This window comes from Ischnura elegans, chromosome 12 (genome assembly GCF_921293095.1).
Source record: "Ischnura elegans chromosome 12, ioIscEleg1.1, whole genome shotgun sequence".
Taxonomy (NCBI): Eukaryota; Metazoa; Arthropoda; class Insecta; order Odonata; family Coenagrionidae; genus Ischnura; species Ischnura elegans.
In genome coordinates, this window is record NC_060257.1 from 64,573,269 (window position 1) to 64,592,575 (window position 19,307).

Below are 19,307 nucleotides of genomic sequence, written 5' to 3' on the forward strand. Positions count from 1 at the left end.
ATCATGAACGCCGCAAGTATCACACTTACGACACTTAGAAGGTAGGTAGGGATTTTTATCTCTTCAAGCCATTATTATTAATATCCTTTTCAAACAGGCTGATGCAATCAATAAAGGGAATCGCATATTTTTCTATCGAACTCACCCATTATCTGACTCTGATTCACTATTGCCCTCTTCTCATTTTCGTGAAGAATTGTTTGAGGCAGCTCTAAATGGTACCATAATTATTGGGAAACTATTAGATTGTATTTATCAGTATACGTCAATATATTTGTATTATAAATATATAAATGTAAAGTAACGCCAATATAAAGTTAGAAATCTGGCTTTGCTATGTGCGACGCGTAAGTAACCAAAGGATAAGGAATGATCTTCAAGTAACAGTAAATTTCGTCTATTTGAATAGCAATTTTAAATATCTTTGGATTGGCCCATGTGATCCAGGCACAACTTTAAGACCTGGTCTTTTCAAAATTTATGTATTAATTGCATGGCGAAATGTGAAGCCATTTTAATAAAAATAATGCCTTTCTTTTACACTTAATTGATAACTTGTATGCCTACTTTAGCTTGCTAAATATTAGTTATGTGAGGTGACAATAATCAAAATTGTAAATGTTGCAAATGCATAATATATTAAGGATGAAATTAAGGATAATACTTGTAGAAAAACACAAAATACTTTCGATCAGCCAAGCGATTTAATATCATGAAGATAAGCCCCTTACTATAGATAATAAAATGGATACAATTTTACTGCCTTTTTTCGCTCTCGTTAGCTATCTTATAGTAGGACAAGTGTAAGGGTATGATAGATTGTACCTTCACTTAAAGTCGTGCAAACAACATACCTTTTGAGTGCGTGGTTTTTCCAATCTAAGTCATGCTGCCGAAGGTCGTGGCTTAGGTAGCGATGTTGGCTTTTATCGTGCCTAGAATATGATGCCTTGAGTTTTACTGCCAAATGTGTCGTAAACCATGTTTTACATCGCTGAGGGTCAAATCTGAATGGCAGAATTCTGGAAACGCTCATGAAATTTGAATACGACCTAGGTCATATGGGGAAGCGTTTGCTTTTCTTTGTATCACCAAATCTCTTGCCTTGTACAACTGTGTTACCGGTGTTTGTATGTGCCCGGTGAAAAAACAGAATATTTAAGAATAAGATATGCACATGATAAGATGCCCTCTATCAAGGTAAAAGTGCAAAGCATAATTAGAATGGCTATGAATTTCAGTGCCAGTGGTATGTCATTTTTGAACGATTAATATGTAAAACAGACTCCTATTGAGTTCTTACTTAATTTATGCCATATATATCCGATTTTGTTTTATAAAAATAGTATTTTTGTCTCACATAAAACAGCTACATTGCATTTTACGTCGGGGTTTTTAACTTCAATATCAAACTTACACGAACAACCATGCACTGGATAAGGGCAAACTACCCAGGAGGGAATAGAACCCGCGACCTTTTGCGTGTCAGGCAGGCAAAATACTATAAAGGGATATATTTTTGGTCATGTGGCATACGCCTCTAAGTTACTCCTGAAACTATTGGTTATCGGATTGTTGACACGATTTAGATGTAAAATTTTAGTACCGTAAAGCAAAAAAGTACCATTAAGAGTAAACCCCTTAAGACAATGGCAGACTCAGCCATTGAAACGTTGGGAGAATTAATCCAGTACCACACTCGGTGGGAATCCCGAGAAATTTTTCAACGATTTAGATGTGTTTAAATAACCTTAGATTTTTCCATGATTTTATTTAGTTGCAATGATATATGTCCTAAAGTTTTCATAATAAATGCAGAATTTGCTTTGCTTCCATTTTTGCTTCTTTATCTTCGTATAGGTAGGCATTTTAGGAGCAAATATTAGATGTGATTGGAAATAATTATTGATTTTTCATCTGCAATATAAGCAACTGATTGGCTATTTATCTTAAGGTGCTTAACTTATTAGTTTTTAACATGAATTCTTCGTGACTGCAATCATAACGTTTTATATTTCATTTGAGAAATGGAATTTCGTTTTGTAATCCTAAAATCACTTTGCACCCATTTCATCTACCACCAATTTTATTCAATGTGCCGGGATGAGCCATGATAATGAGCTAATTAAACCGTTTCATCAGAGGGAATGCGTAATTTCAGTTAGTATCCCGAAGTCAACTTAAACTTGGGACGAACCGCTCCAGCTATGAAAACATACGTACCGTGAATATGAATTTTAACTCGAGGGCTACATTGCTATTCTAATGACTCGAGACGAACCGCTTTCAACTCCCTTTTAACCTTTTCTCTTATTTTCTCCTTTCCACAGAGAATAAGCCTCATGGTGAGCATCACTACCTTCCGCGCGATCGTTACCATGGAGACGTCAGGGATTTCCTCTTCACTTCCACTGCTGTAGTCGTAAGTTGACATTTTTTTCTCTTTTATATCCAACTATAGTAACACCTTTTATTTGAGCATTTTTACATTTTCAAGCTTCAGTGAGAAATACTCATCATTCTTGGATACCATATTCTTACAGTACTTAGAGCACCTCGGTAAATTTTTAAGAAAAATTTGACGAAACTTTGGTCAGATATTTTTTGAAAGGCTCACTTTCAATAATCCAAAGAAAAAGGGATTCTCATGCGCCATTTATAGATAATGACGGAAAAATTAGGATAATGTAACATGGGGTCTAATGTGGAAACACGTTTTTTTCGAGCTTGCGAAGCTATTTGTGACAAAACGTTGATAAGATCGCATTCATTAGACGTAAAATTTTGTGGAAAATCTAAGTACGTACGAGCAAGTATAAGTTCATGATAAAAAAAGAAAGATATTTGCGAAAAACAGCCTGAAACAAGCTAGATGGCGGCCGGGATCTCTGGTGCCAGCATCACGGAACGAAAACCAAAACCACTACACTGACTTCGCCTAAATTACGCAAATATATTTAGCTTCCCAGCTATTACTTCCGTCTTACATATCTTTCGTTTACAAATAAATTTATTTTATTAGGATTTACCTCTTATATTATGAATATTCAGTCAGTGTGTGTCGTCAACTGTTCAGTTTGCAAATGTTCGAAGCAATGTTGAAACTAGTCAAGTTGAGAACTGTTAATACTTAAAAAAAATAATTTTAGACAATTGCATTGTACTGAGAGGCTAAATTGCGCTCAAATTTTATTTCTTAATATTATTTTCTTTAGTTTAACTTTTCTGGAGACACTCTTGCGTAAATAATGGGTTGCTTTAGTACATCTCTTTACTTCAGCCTGTAACGCTCATAAGGGAATAGATAAAAAGACATTGACGCTAATTTATTATCATACGCTTTTTCTTAACATAAATCGCCAGTCTGTTTCAACAATGGGATCTTATAATTGATTCATAACTCACTGTTTATTGGAATTTACACGTTTTTCTCTTTTTATCCAATTGTAGTTACACCTCTTTTTTCTGCCTTTTCCCATTTTAGACGTACAGTGGGTAATATTCATTATCCTTGAATACCATATTCTTAAAGGAATTGATGGAAGACTTTCCATGGACATTGATTTATTATTATACGCTTTTTCTTAACTTACTTTGTCAGTCTGTTGTCAGCTGTCAGATGGAATCTTGCACACTAGTAAAAATTACCCTAGAAGCCAAGCGGTGCAAGTGCAATTTTTATAATGTTGAAGATAAGAGCACCTAATGATTGGTAGGGTACTATTGGAATAAACGGATACGAGTGAACAACTTAATCTCCATGTACATAATAAACAGTGACTCAGTTGCATATTTGCATTAATGCAATATTGTGTACTTCAGCATTCATTATCTGCACTAATTTCTAACATCATATAAAATGCTTACATACCCCTTGGCTTCTAGGTTCCTCAATTGATATTTGGTCAACATGATTTTATAAGCAATTTGGGAATTTTTTTGTAGAAGAAATCAAGTAACAGAAGTGCTACTGTGCAGAGTGCTATAAAAAGTATATTTAAGGACGTGTAAATAGAAAGTCTCATGATTTTTACGCGCTTTTTGATAACTTGATTCGTTTGTTTGTGTGGAATAAAATTATATAATTTACTTTTAACCTACTTTCCATTGTCGAATCGACTTGAAATTATGCATAGGAACTTGCTTACTTCTAATGACAATGCAATCTTAAATAATCATATATTTGTAATGTTCTATTGTGCACTAATAAATTATCAAAATTTCTATGTAAAAATAATTTTAATTTTTTTCGATGGATGGCGTTTCTAATAAATTGTTCGACAGAAGTTTCTTTGACAGCACTGGTTTAACTGATTATATTATTCACCATTAATTAAAAGTAAAAGTTTATTTTAGAACGATAAAAAACTTTTTTACTTTTTAATGCATTTTTGTATTGTTTATGGAAAAATCGTTTCCTATTAAAATTTCTCATTTAACGAATTTTACTTTGCATCCCCGGTATACGTATTGAAAATTCCTGAATATGAATTATGTCAAGATGCTTACTATTGTTTTGTGAGGTTTATCATTTCTTTACATCAATTGGTTGCATTTACATTCTCCGGCTGTATCGTGTATATATCATCCAATGGACATTGAGACAGTCACTATTCCTGTACAGGTGCCTCAATGAAGGCTAAAACTGTGCAAGTAAAGGCCTTTCTAACGAAATTTTGAAAAACGTCGAATGATAAAATTTTGAAGATGAAAAAATTTATTTCATGATAAATTTGAAAAATAAAACAACCGATAAAAAAAAGAGATATTATTCACATTTTTCCTATGTTGCGTTTGATTTTTAATTCGAAAAGGCATTCCCACTAAAATAATTTCGGTAGAGTTAAGTTTACATTATCCCTGAGCGTTAAGAACTGATATTTTTTGCCAATTAATAGATATGAAAACAAATTTTGGTAGTATTCCTCATGACATAGTTAAGAAATCTGGATCGATGCCATTTTAAACCATTTAATCTGAGTGAAAGATTAGAGGTATCCTTCTTTTTTTACTCTGAGTACCACGTGCCTGTAGAAATACTACCTATAGTAATTATAACTCCGGTCTTCGATAGCGTAAACTTAAGACAGCTGTTTGTCAGCATTTTGATTTCAGGTCTAAAATTACTTAAATAGTTAAGTTAACTTAGTTAAGGACTTAAGTCACCTAAGAATTGTAAATGTTTCACTAAGATAAGTAATACATTTTTTATGGGTAACTTTTTAAATTCTCATTTTCGGAAATTTTAGCCGCCAAAGGTATAACGCAATACCATAGCAGGTTGACAACGTTTCTGACGGAAGCTAAAAAGTATCTAGATGTGATTAATTTGAACTAAAATGGCTGATTTGGAGTTCCATTGGCAAAGTAATGGATACTCAGGTATTACTTTATCGCCAAACCATGCCAACTTTAACGAAAACAAAAATGTTCAGAAACGAAAAAACTGGTGTCACGGTAATGTGTGTATGGTAAAAACTACGGCGTGAAAAACTTGGGCATAATCATCCACAGACCTTGTTTTCCGTCTACCTCCACAGTGTTTTAAAAAATATCATTATATTCGCCACTTGTGCGTTGGCTATAGCCGGAGCGGATAACTTCCGTGAAAGTTTTGAACTCAGTTTAACGTCTCTTTAGCACTCCCTTCCTTACTACGCATACTATCGTCCCGGGCGGCGGCGTGGTCCTTAAGTTTCCAGGCCGCCGTAAATATATTGAACGTGGGAAAGCGGTGAAGGAGGCTGGAGATCCTGTGTATTGCATGTACAAAAATGAGGTGGTTTTGAAAACAGAGCTAAATTTTCTTTGGATGAGCATAAGCTTCGTAAAATCCATATTTTAGTAAACATTTTCAATTTTATGCTGTAAATAAATTAGTTTGTTAATGCACAAAGATTAATATCATAATTTTGCAAGTTTCTTGACTATGTTTTCCACGAATTGACGGCTTTATTTTTAGCGTTCGATTTTTCAGCATGATACATCTGTGATAAAAATATCGTAAAGGGAAACAGAATGCTGGAACCTCGAGAAACTATGTATCGCTGCATAAAAATTAGACAAAAAAGAATGAGAGCATTTTGACGTGTGACGTATTATATCGTATCGGAAAGATATACTATCCATATTTTCATGAATATTACATGGTTTGCGAGTAAAAATTTACTTTTTGTGTTTCAAAGATTTAAGTTCGATTAATCTAGTAAAGATTGCCGGCCTCAGTGGCGGCGGGGTAAAGTCCTAGCCTGCCAAACCAAAGGTCGTGGGTTCGAATCCCGCCTGGGTAAGTTAACTTCAACTAATGTTCGTTTGATTGTTACATGTTATCACAAACCCACATGTAAAAGGTCGAATAGTGCTGTTTTCGGTGGCGAGGGAATGAAGAACAAAGGAGAACTACTCTGAGATTCTTGATTGTGTAGCCTTCAAATTGAAGACTACCTTTCAACTACATTATCTATCATCAGGATATTTCGATGAAATTATCTAAAAATATACAGAGAATCTGAATGGGGGAAATTGTGAATATGGCTCGTATGAGATGGTTTAGAAAACATAACATAGCCTTCAATTTATAAACTTTCTTAGAGAATCTGTATTTATATATTTATATCATGCCGCTGTAAATTTTTGACTACGGAGACTACATAAACAACACTCATTGTCTATCGTGTGGCTTTTCATATTCCTGTGGACCGATGTGACGCTTACTACTTCTTGGGAAAAGATGTCGAGAAAAATTGATTCACGAATCCTTTTCCAAGGGCGCTTTTGTCACTCTCTGCGATGCTAACTGGGTAGAACATCCAAATAGCCGGAGCGTAATTTATTCTCGGCGTTGGCATTTGTTGACTTTCAATGATTTTGCTTATTGCCCATTCACTTTCGAAATTCGGATTTTGACCGGATCAGGCGACCTCTCCCGCGGCGGAGTGAAATATTTTGCATTCCAATTTCCGTAGAATCAGCTCACACCTCCGTGTAAATTTCCTCAACCAATCAATTAAGGTGTGTCGGATTCTGTTTCTGGATGAGATTTCACGCTGTCACGGCAGATTCCATCTTGGGAATTGGTCCAACTAACACCACAGGCTAAGGATGGTTAAAAAAAATCGAATTGTTATCGTAGAATTGATACTTTTCAAGGACACGATATATCCTCTCATATTTTTAAAACCAGTTTTCTTTCATGTCACCATTACATGCCCTTCGAATGAAAATTTGTTTGTAGGAAATTGAAATGTAAAAAAGTATTTTTGAATTTTATTTTAAAGGTTTTTCTGTTTACCGTTATTTTCGATTTAAATGGAGCCTTTTTGCATTTTTATTGTAAATTAACGCGTCTAAAATTTTGAATATCTGTTGTAGAGTCTGATGTTACGTCGTGAATCGACGAATTCACTTTAATGCGTTTATTATCGATAACTAACGATTTATTTGGATGTCTTAGTACAATTTAATATCTGCAAACATATTTCTACACTGATGGTATGAGAGAATAGGGTAGTTTCCTTCATCATAGAAAACGAAAGGCATTGATTTGTAATCGTTAGTATTCATAATATACAAATTATTTGGTTTTAGAAATCACAGTTTAGATGAATGTTAATGGTCAATTTTAATCTCATTTGAAAAAGGCCAGATTGTTGCCCATGCGATGCCGCTCCACGTGACGTCACAGGGACCTAGATGCTATACGAGTAGATAGGAGTTTTACATCGTCTGAGATTACCAATGCATGCATGAGGTACAGAGCTTAGGGAAACATCTCTCAATAAACACCTATTAAAATTGCCTATAGTCGGAAAGTCTCCTTCGCTTGATAGGGTATTAATAATCCTTATTTAATCCACGTGCTACCTGCTAGCAGGGTACTCTACGCTACCACCATGCTCGGCAGCAGCCTGCATCGTAGCAACGTTCATAGCCTCGTACCCAGTGGGCCTCATACAGCAGCAGCCAGACATCACACGGGCTTTTCCCAGTATTCATACTTAGCAGTCGTGTTTTCGCGCGCTTGAAAATTTTCACATCGCAAAAAATAGATATCGGCATTTAAAAATCTAAAAGCGTGAAATACGTACTCCAGGAGTAATAATCTTTCGATTTAGGCAATAAAACAATAATAGGAAATCACCCTATTATTAATTAAGCAAATGGTTGCATTGATTCTATACCTATCTACTCAGAGATTACCCTATTTAGGGCTCTATCCGTTGATATCATCAGTCAAATCAGTTCATTCCAGATACCCTTAATCGGTTTCGCCCTAAATGCCAAGTCAGTGGAACTACCCATTAGGATTTCGCCTCAATCATTCCCGTTTGGAAGCTCCTCGAATCTTACCGTTCCGACGGCGCACCCAATGACCTGTCGAAGGGAATAAAGTTTGGACTAGTGCGGAGCTGCACTGAGTGTTTCATTAATGTTTCAAAGGGAATGGCGGCGACTCCTGGGTATCTAGGGCTGGCGCAACGAGGTTTTCTCACTGTACGGCAAGGGGGAGTGGATGTGGAGGGAAGCAGCAAGGCGATGCGGCGCTGTGTGTTGCTTAAGGCGCCGTGGGGTGCATTAGAATGCAAGGCAGGGAACGGGAAAGGGGTTGAGGGTGTCTGGTGCAGAATCGGGGTAAGGGTAAAAGTTAAGGAGAATGGGAGGGGAGTGTTGGGAAGATAGGGGGAGGGTTTTTCTGGGGAAGGGTGCTGTCAAGTTTTGTTTATACAGGGTTGGACAGGTAGGGTGTGAGGAGAAGGGATGATCTTCTGTGAAAAAAATGGAACATTATTTCTCTCCGTGATATTAGCCCTCTTGGTGCCATCGAAATTTGGTGGTTTACCGTGGAAATTTCCAAGGGGACTTCATACAGTTAACCTCTCAACGAGGAACTCATCATTATTGGTATCTTTTAGGAGGAGGCTACACAAAGCACCTTTCTCTTCACAACTAGCATATATAACTTCATTCATTTATACAGAGCCTTAAGTGCAAACATACAAATAAATTCAGAAGTAAGGAAAGAAAGGGATAGGAAAATATAATGGAAAAAGGACGAGAGGTAGATGGAAAAAAGTTAGAAATCAGAGGGTAAAAATTCGGCTCGAAAGGGACCCGAACCCAGAACCTAGGATAAATAGGGATATCAATCTTGAGACAGCGAAAATTTCCAACGTAAATTTTAGAATTTTGAAGCGCTTTATGAAGAAAATAATATGAAGTTGCTATTTTAGATATGGAGGCAATGGTTTTAAATCCAGTCTACGCTCAAACTGATGCATCAGCTTGTGGAAATTTTCGCCCGCTAAGCAAATGCCGATGCAGCGGCCGATTGTACTAATTGGGTGAGATTATTTTTAGATTTAATACTCCTGGATAAAAGAATCCAACATGGTGGTTTTTCATTGGGAAATTCATTTACCTGAGAACTTCAGACTTAATTCAGTTTGTCAAATAATGAGAATTTTTTAGAAATGTACAAACTGTGTCGGTATGATATTGCTTATAATTCTTGAAAATTAAATATTTCACGATGATTTCAATGTAACTTGATTCATTTTTGTACGAATTTCCACATTTTTTTAATTCGAGAAGAAAAATTCATTTTTAAATAGTCAGAATATCGATTAAAGGAAAATGATCAGCATAACAAGTGAACAAGCTTAATACATGCTGTTTTTGAAATAAGGCATTGCAATTATTCTACTGAGTTTAACTACCAGACTGAGAAACTCAGTGGAAATATTGCAATGTCTTATTTTAATAATATTAAGATCTTCCACCATACCGTGCCCAACATCATACAAGATATTCATACATTATTAATTGTGTTGCTTATGATTTGTCCAAAAATATCTCATCGTTGTGTGCAATGATTTTTTCTTAAATAATTATGCAATTTTTAATCTAGTATACTAAGCCAATAAATGTGTTAGATTACAATTTCAGCAGGTGCTAAGTTCTGATGCCAGAAGCTGACATATGATTTACTTATCACGTACATTTAATATAAAATTTGTTATTGGTCCGTAACTAGTAAATTTAAAATTTTACCCAAATTTTGTACTCCAAATGGGTACAATTTCTATTCTTACTCAAATATTTGCTGGAATATTGCTCCCCCCTATATGGAAAACGTGCATTACATTTTCACTGAGCTGATGCCACGTCAACTTTGAACTGTTTTTCATTCTAAGAATCTCTTAGAATACAATTTCGTAGAATGTTAAATATCCAGCAACAGTTTAAGCTAAAACCTATTTACCTATTGTCTAAAATTGATGAAGAAATAATCAGCAGTGAATAACCCATAATCTTGTCTTCAAAGGCCAAATATGTGTTTTTACGTGTTTCAACTTTCTTCTCACATTTTTGCAGTAAAACTGTGTACATTCTACGCAAATTTGAATATATAACTCTTACACTTAAAAACTCTCTAGTGCAATCGCAGATTTGTGTTCCTCGTACTCAAATTAGTATCTTAACCGTTTACTGAAAATTTGCGTACATTGTATGTAAATCGTGCACCGCATTCTCACCGAGGTTTCTGCCACGAGATGTTCGGCGTGTTGCCGTGGTATGCTGCACACAATTTCGACGCACACTCGACCGAAAGCACATACAAGGCGGCGCTCACACTCCAGCAGTCATTAAAATTTCCCTCTGTGACCAAATCCGGAGGGAATAAGAGGGGAGGGGTGTGGGGAGGTATATGAGGTTTTCGCGGAAGGGGCGGAGGGATGAGGCCATGAATAATACATCACAGAGGATATAGTCGGTGGTGTGCGGTGCGGGGGTTAGGGTGATAGGGGCTGGGAAGGGTGGAAGGGGTGGAGTGGTGCCCTGGTGAGGGGAAGAGGTACCCTGCAAGCTAAGGGAATGGGAGGGGTAGCAGGGAAGGGATGCACCCCCTGAGGAGCTGATAAAAGGAGTTGATAGGGATACACGCCGCACCCTTACCTTTACCATTCTCCCCCGATATCCCACTCCAGTCTAACCCCTACTCATCTGTATATAATCTATATATCGATGGCTAATTTTTTAACTACACGTACCTCAAAAATAGAAACTTTTCAGGGGGAAAAAAAGAACGATTCATTTTTTTTAATTGTATATAATTTTAATTGAAATTAAAGACCAAAAATACATAAAACTGAAAAAAAGCATACATTTGCAAACAAAGAATTGTTTTTTGCTTGAATTTTATTTTTTATTAAAATTATTTGCAGTATTAACTCAGACCGGACAAAATTTGAGGTACGTGTTAATAGAACTTAGCCATCGATATGCAACAGAAGGGAGGAAGTCAAGACTAACATTGAAATAGGGAATCAAAAACTGGTGAGGTAGGTGAATTCTGTTATTTTGGAAGCAGGATCACTAGCGATGGGAGAAGCAAGAAAGAAATTATCAGCAGAATAGCACAGGTGAAGAGAGCATTCCACCAAAAGAGAGACCTGTTTACAGCGGAAAATTTAAATATGGAAGTAAGGAAACAATTTATAAGAACCTACATTTGGAGTATGCTCATAACGGAAGTGAGGCATGGACAATGACAGCAGCGGAGAAAGCAAGGATAGAAGCTTCAAGATGTGGTACTACAGAATAATGATGAGGATCAAATGGATCGACCGAATTAGAAATGGTGAAGTCCTGAGGAGAGTAGGAGAGAAGAGAAGCCTCATGAAAACCGTAATAAGACGACGGAACAGCCTCATAGGCCATAACTTGAGACATGATGGCCTGATGAGGACAATCGTCGAGAGACAGGTGGATGGCTAGAATGGAAAAGGAAGACGTCGAATAAAATATATGAATCAGGTAAAGAAAGATGTGAAAGAGAAGAAATAAGTGTGTGTGAAAAGATTAGCTGATAGAAGAATTGACTGGAGAGCTGCGTCAAACCAATCTTAAGATTTTTGACCAGTGATGATGATGATGAGCCTCTTCAGATCTGAAAGTGTATTTCCCGCAGAAAATTTTGCGTTTGCCTTAGAAATAAAGCTGAAAAATATTAATCCGCTTAAAAAAATTTAAAATCTTGCAGAATTCATAGAATACGATACAAACGGCGCTCAGCACTCGGAGACGCTAATTGATCAGAAAACGACAAAGAAGACATTTATCATACGAGATACACTGAGACTGTATGGTACAATTTTTCTCCATAAATACGGGGTCGCAACTCCTATGTTACTGATATATGGCAACGGAAACATATTTTTGGATGCTTTTACCATGAAAAAAGTTTTTCTTTGCTATCCATCTCATAAGACATTTTATTTAACCTTTCGTCGGGCGCAATGGATTTGAAAGGCACAGCCCGTCTTTTTCCCAATTCCTTCGTACTAATAGGCCGCATAGACCCTTTAAGCTTATAGTAGCTTTTTATTTTGAGACGCTTTATTCTTCCTTTCACTTTTTGCATCTATGCCGAGTGATCAGTGTCGGATTATTCAGTTTAATTAAGCAAAATAATGGCACACGAAAGCTATATAAAAGTAATATTAGATAAATAAGTTATAAAAGTAAAATACACAGTATTCACATGCTAAAATACATTATTTATAATAATAATTAATAGCCTAAAGAGTACGTTAATTCGCACCTTGCTGGATCGGACCGGGGCCGTATGACGGCATGTGAAGATGTATATGCATAGCATGAAAGACATCATGTAAGTGTTCGAGTACACTAATAATGGTGGCTTTAGTTTTAAAGGCGCACCACTGAGCCATGCTAAGAATTAATAATGATTTTCACATCTGCACCTTGCGCTTGAACTCAGCAATTCCATTATTGCGCCTGACAAAAGGTTAAGCTGCAAACCCACTCGTCTAAAGATAAGCGTTCAATAGTCAATTTTAAATATAATTCTCCCAAGATTTCTTGCAATTCTTTATATAATTTCTAAATGTAACATCAGAAATTGTGAATAGGTAGATCAAAATTTCTTTTTTAACTTTAGTGGCTATTGGCAATAAAAAAATAAAAAAAGTGGTCATGTTTTCAATAGAGTCATGTTGTTACGTTCATCAATATTTCAGTTGCCGATGCAAATGTTAAGTTTTGTTTCCGCCCGTTACACGTATCCAACTAGTTAGTCATTTGGTATGTATTTTTCCTTTCGTTATTGTTAAACATATACAGTTATATCTTCATTGAAAATTAAGTGGTTTTTCAGATCTGGGCCTGTCAGGCACAATGACCCATTCGCATCCACAAGCGTACTGCTCCGCGTCCTGAATCTGGCTACAAACACCAAATCCGTACCGGTATCCAGAATGCACATTGATATCTATCAGTTGATTCTGTTGCTATCTTACGAGTTGTTTTGTAAGTTTTTGGCAAGGTGATAGTGTAAATGTTAGGAAATTCCATCTTTTTGCTATTTAGAATACTTTTTCCATTTTATATCACCTTAAAAATGCTTTTATTTTAAGCCTAAACTCAGCAATTAACATTGCGCATAAAGAAAGGTTGATTAGCTGCATTTTAAAGGACATTTGGTTATTAAGTTTGGACGAAAATGTGCGACTATAATTTTCTGAAACAATCAATACCAAAATGGGTAAGATTGCGCAATCGTATTGTTGGTACTTGCTTAAAGCTCTCGTTTAATTTATCTTTACAGATTAAAAAAAACTCTTAAAAATTGTCTCTCCTACCACCTTCCGAAGTATTGCGGATTCCTCCTGAAAACCCTGAATACAGAAGAGTAGGGGATGAATGATGGAATTAAGATGCCGTTTTTCCCACGTATAATGTGAGACCATACCTGCGACAGCTAACCTATAGAATAGCTTTATTAGGACTAGAGAAAATAGGATGTGCATATTAGTTAATAACTTATTATATTTGTGAATACTGCGTGAAAGAATTTTTTGGCTTGTCAACCACATGCTTTTTATGTAGGTATACTGAATTATTTATGCAGAAATCCTGTTGAAACTAAGTGCTATTTAAAGGAAAAAAATCCTTTTAATTTGAGTAATTGGAATTTCAACGCGATTAATGAAATTTATGCATTTTTAAAATCCAATCTTATACGGCTGTCTGAATTCAAAATCTGTTAATTTTTTCCCTAATTCGAGTGCGTAATTTCCGGATTTGGCGGAGCCCTGTGTATTAGGTTGGTGCGAAAAAACTCAAGTTCCCAATTTCGTGTCGTAATAGCGCGGAAAAGTTGCGATACGTTAGTACAAGAAAAACAAAAAAAGAATTATTAAAATCGGACGTCATCTTCCGATCCCGCAAAGCACCTGAAAAAATGACGAAAATGAAAAAAAATGTTTTTTTTTTTCCTTGTAAAAAAATGAAATAAAATTAATATCTTTTAACGCCACAGCAAAAAATGGTTACAAATAGCATAGGTTATTATTAATATATGCATATTTATGGTTTAAACTGTTATTACCGATCGCACCAGATCATTAAAAATGTATAAATTTCGCAATTTTGCCGGTTTTTCAGAGTTGTGTAATAATTACTTGAGGTAATATTTTAGGCTAAAATACATGTTTGATTATGCAGCTCTTCCTTTGTTTATATATGATTTAATTATATTTGAACAATCCAGAACTCACCGCGGAGAGGTGGCTGCACTTTGAGTTCTACCCACACCCTCCATCCATCCAACTAATGAGGGTTACTGCTATTTATAATATTAAATTTTTTTGTCCTTCTTTTAAATTTTAGCTTGTGAAAACTACTTTGTACTGCGATTTTGTGGTGAAGTCGGGCATAATGGACCTTGATTTGAATATAGCCCTAATAAATCCATCTCTGGATCGATAGCCACAAAGCTCAAGGGATGCCTCTGTTACCAATTTCACACACGGCTCCATTGCTTGCCTGTGATGTAGGAAGTTATAATATCCCAATCTTGTTTATCACCAGATTCAATGAAGGAAGCTATTTCTTCATTATCAATTATTCTCATAAGAAGAAGTGGAGTAGATAGTTTGACTACATTGGGTGCTTTCCATTCATTGTACTCACGAGTCGACTTGTGTCGACTCACGGAAACTGTTTAAAACTCTCCTATTCCTGTGCGTTACCGTTTGTTGACTTGTGTCACAACAGTCGGCGACACACACAGAATGGAACACGAAAACCGCGACCCAAGTCGACTTGTGTCAATGAATGGAAAGCACCTATTCCAGGCAATCAATTCTATACAGTCATTTATTTCGAAGTTCATGGCAGGAGTAATGAAGTTTACGATAGGTTTGCTTTTAGTTAAGTCTGTCTGGCCTTAAATACTCTTTTTAGCCCTAGCTCTCTAATGTGCCTTCTGTAATCAAAAACCATCGCCATCAATACGTTCTCTGCGTGGTCAAATTTAGAGTTCCATTCAATAACAGGGAAAACTACTTTCTTTTAATATTCAAGTATGTATCGAGAGGTTTCCATTGCTCTGTCCACACGAGTCATCGAGCATGTAAAATTGGTCCAGGATCATGGTTTGGTAAGTCATTTGGAAATTCAGCACTCGTGATTGCTTGTCTAATGTCAATAAGGTATCTTTTGTCCTTGCTCAAAATTTATCTATCAACTTGTAGAATTTCACATTGAATTGCTTGGAAATGCAGAATTGGAAGCTTTCCATTACCATTCAGATTAGTCCAATTGGCCCACTAAATGATTTTTGGCCACTTGTTTCACCATCTAAATACTGAAAAATATAACAAAAGTAATTCAATGAAATGAAGTAAACCAACTGCCCACTGCAGTGAAGGTCCAATGTTTCCTACGAGCTCTCTAATAGTGCACCTTTCCATCTAATGTTGATGTTCGTGCCATCACAGCATACTAACCCTAAGTACTCTAATGATACTCCTTGATCAGAGAGATAAGATAATATGGAGACCACTATATCTTTAGCAGACCCGGAGCTTGGAGAAACATGACTCAAACACACAAAATCCGGTTCTTTTATTAGAGACTGGTGATCCGCTTTAACTGTCCGGCAGTACTCTTTCAATTCAATCATTTCTATTACTATGGTATTGTATATCCTCCCGTCAAAGTATAGCCCGTGTAGCTCACCTAGATCAAGATGGATTTGCTGTATATCGCTAATAATATTTCTCTTTTCCCTTCTAATTCTACATCAGTCAATGAACTTAGAAGTATATTCTTCAGTTATAACACCATTGTCTACAAATACCCTTGATGCTATTGCAGCAGCTGTACGGTGAGATCACAATGAAAAGCTGTAGTTTATAAATTTACCCTAATTTGCCATGGTGATTTATATTTTTTAGGGTGTACTAGGCATGTGATCTTCCTGGTCAACAAATTTCTCCTTGATTGTTGAACTTTGCGTTGCGTCATTTAAAACCTCAACATCTTCACTTTCGGTTTCAATAGGGTTAACATGCTGCCTTTTTAAGGTGCAATTTTGCCTTTCAATTCTAGTGGCCAGTTTTATTGTCATTTTGATCTAAAGGACTATTTAAAACTTCGCAAAAATTATCCTCAAGTAATTATTACAAAACTCTGAAAAACCGGCAAAATTGCAAAATTTATACATTTTTAATGATCTGGTGTGATCGGTAATAATAGTTTAAAACCATAAATATGCATATATTAATAATAAACTATGCTATTTGTAACCATTTTTTGCTGTTGCGTTAAAAGATATTTATTTTATTTCATTTTTTTACAACGAAAAAAAAAACAATTTCTTTCATTTTTGTCATTTTTTCAGATGCTTTGCGGGATCGGAAGATGACGTCCGATTTTAATAATTCTTTTTTTGTTTTTCTTGTACTAACGTATCGCAACTTTTCCGCGCTATTACGACACGAAATTTGTAACTTGAGTTTTTTCGCACCACCCTACTGTGTATGCCAGTTGAAGCCTTCTATTACCCAAAACGGAATAAGAAGCTCGAAGATTGAGTTAGCCTAGTTAAAAGAACTATCAATAATGTCCTCGATGTGTAAAACCTACTTGACCGTGGCTTAATATTAGAAAAACTTATCTTTGGGTTTTATCACGAAAGGAAAAGGTATTGCGAAGGGACATGGTGCACTGGAAAATATAGCTTTAACCGTGAAGTTAAAGCAATTCATCAACAATATCGCTTGTTTTTAAGCTTTTTAACTCCTGGATCAATATGAATGCTGCATACATAAATAATTTTTAGGTGTTTTTCCGCAAATTCTCCGATTGTTTGTGAATAAACGGCTTTTATTATTGCTCGTTGGGATGGTAATGAAAACCCCACGCGGTCATTAAGAGGCTTCACGGGCTATAATCAAAAAACTTGGAAGTATATTAAGAATTCATCGATCCTCCTGAAGTATTTATTAAAGCTCCTTAAGTGCTACATGATATAGAGGTCATCCATTTCTCTGGAAAATGTGAAAGCTTACGTTACTAGGGATATGGAGGACCATCCTATGAATAAGAGATGGCAATATACTTTTCTCTGGAACTACGAGTATTTCTCCATTAGCTCTTTTTCAAAGAGCGATTTGCGAATATAACATTTATGTTGAACTGGGAGTTAACAAACAAAAAATAAACTATCTATAATGTTAATAAATCACCCTTCGTTAACGATAAATAAGTTAAATTGAATTGTACCAAGTCTCTTCGCAACATAATGAGACTAAGATGTTGTCACTTTACCTGGCTCTGTGCCATTCAACGTTAAAAAAATACACGGATTAAAAAATGACCTTCGAAATTCTTCTAAAAACTTATAAATTAAATTTTCATATGATTATACACGGAAATCCTATTTTTGTGGCTGTCGGTTGATTTAATCGAATTAGAAGAGAAATTTTTGAATGTTGACGTGAATGATGCATACTAAGCTTCTTGGAACAACCTCCAATATCAAGCAATCCGTTATGGTCGAACTCTAAAATGTTAACAACAACCGACAGGTCCTACCTGTGAACACCCACAGGAGGCCATGGTATAACCCGAGGTAATGAAATCACTAACATAGGTAATCAAATAAGCTTTTCCCGACGTTTATTAGCCACATTAGATATTAAAGACATGGCAAAACAAGATCATTTTGAGTGCAGACATCTTGTATATGATTGGATTTAAAAATGCTCCAGTGGTCATAAAATCGAGTTCAAAATGTAATTCCAGGAAGTAAGAAAGTCCGTTAGTTGGTAGTGAAAATGAAAAAGCAGGAGCAATTTCCACAAAATGTCACGTTTTATTATGTCACGTTTCCACTCCATCTCGCCTGAAACCTCAGACTATATCCGTTAGTTGGATTGAGGTAATGCGCTGTAGTAAAATATGATTTGATGTTTTCCCGGCGAATAATGTGGGTAAACTCTTCACGGGACTCCCACCGGGTTATTTTATCCATAACGGTCAACGTTACAATCTCCAACTCGGGCCCTTTGGGAATTCATCCCTGAGGATGAGCCCTCGGTCGGAGCTTGAAACGTTGGCCGTTATGCATAAGTTAACCCGGTGGGAATCCCGAGAATAGTTTATCCACAATGCAAGACAATGCTCATGCGGGTGTGTGCCGTTCAATGCTCAAACACTTATAACAATTTTTATTCGGACTCTCCTATAATGTTGGATTTAAATAAAACGCGTCAATTGTCTTAAAATCGCGTAAAAATTGTAATTACTGATAGTGAGGAATTTGGTTGGTTGGCATTAGGTAATTCATGGTAATTCTTATCTGGGTCTGTGCCATTCTGCGCTCATTCAGTTTAACTTTCGGACTTAGAATGTCTCCAAACTATAAGTCTTTCCCGTTCGTAATTTTAAAAAGAGCAATTTTTAATTATGACATTTATGTGAATCTGGCAGCTGAAAAACATCAAACAACAATCGATCGTGGATAATTACATTATGTTCACAATAAAATCATATCTATAATATACAGTATACCATGTCCTTTCGCAACACCTTCTCCGGTTGAGAATTTGTCAATTTAATTCACTCTGTAACATTCAATGCTCAAAATTATACCGAATTTTGAATTCAGACTCTTACATAAGATTGGATTTACAAAAATACAAAAATGTTCATGAAGTTGAGTCAAAATTGTAATTAATGAAAGTCTCAAACTTAAATTATCCATTACGGATGTATGTAATTGTCAAATAAGTAAATTCAATAAATAGCTATCTGGTCCTAAATTCACATGTAATAAAGATAATTAATAATTACTATAGAGTAGGAGAATTATTGTTATTTATTCTCCTACTCTACACTCTTCACACCTACGTATTTCTTCTCTTCCACATCCTTCTTCACCTGTTCCACATACTTCATTCGGGTAAGAGTTAATGCCGACAATAGCAAAAGAG

General features: G+C 35.8%; 1 protein-coding gene across 1 annotated transcript in view; it reads left to right on the forward strand.

Moving 5' to 3' along the window:
- The window catches only part of LOC124168911 (lachesin-like), a 1,190,944-nt gene that overhangs the window by 463,366 nt on the left and 708,271 nt on the right, over positions 1-19,307 (forward strand). The window contains exon 4 of the mRNA XM_046547298.1: positions 2,331-2,422. The gene's annotated coding sequence lies outside the window, so the exon portion shown is untranslated. The remainder of the gene's footprint in view (positions 1-2,330; positions 2,423-19,307) is intronic.